This window comes from Nomia melanderi, unplaced genomic scaffold, assembly GCF_051020985.1.
Source record: "Nomia melanderi isolate GNS246 unplaced genomic scaffold, iyNomMela1 scaffold0683, whole genome shotgun sequence".
Lineage (NCBI taxonomy): Eukaryota > Metazoa > Arthropoda > Insecta > Hymenoptera > Halictidae > Nomia > Nomia melanderi.
Window position 1 is genome coordinate 22,264 of NW_027475797.1, and position 237 is coordinate 22,500.

Genomic DNA, 237 nt, shown 5'->3' on the forward strand with positions numbered 1-237 from the left:
AAACGCAGTTTATTAACGTTTTTAACGTTGAGAAAATTGACAAAAATTTTTTTTTCACTGAAAATGGAAAAAATGTATCGGTCGATGCGGGCTATCCAGGCCGTGCGGTAATTCCAGCAGGCGATCCGGTACTCGAAATTTTTCTAAGTCCCGACGGTCAAGAGTAAACTTTTTCATCACATATTTCAAAATTTTTTTAATGTTTAATCCACGCATAAAAACGCAGTTTATTAACGT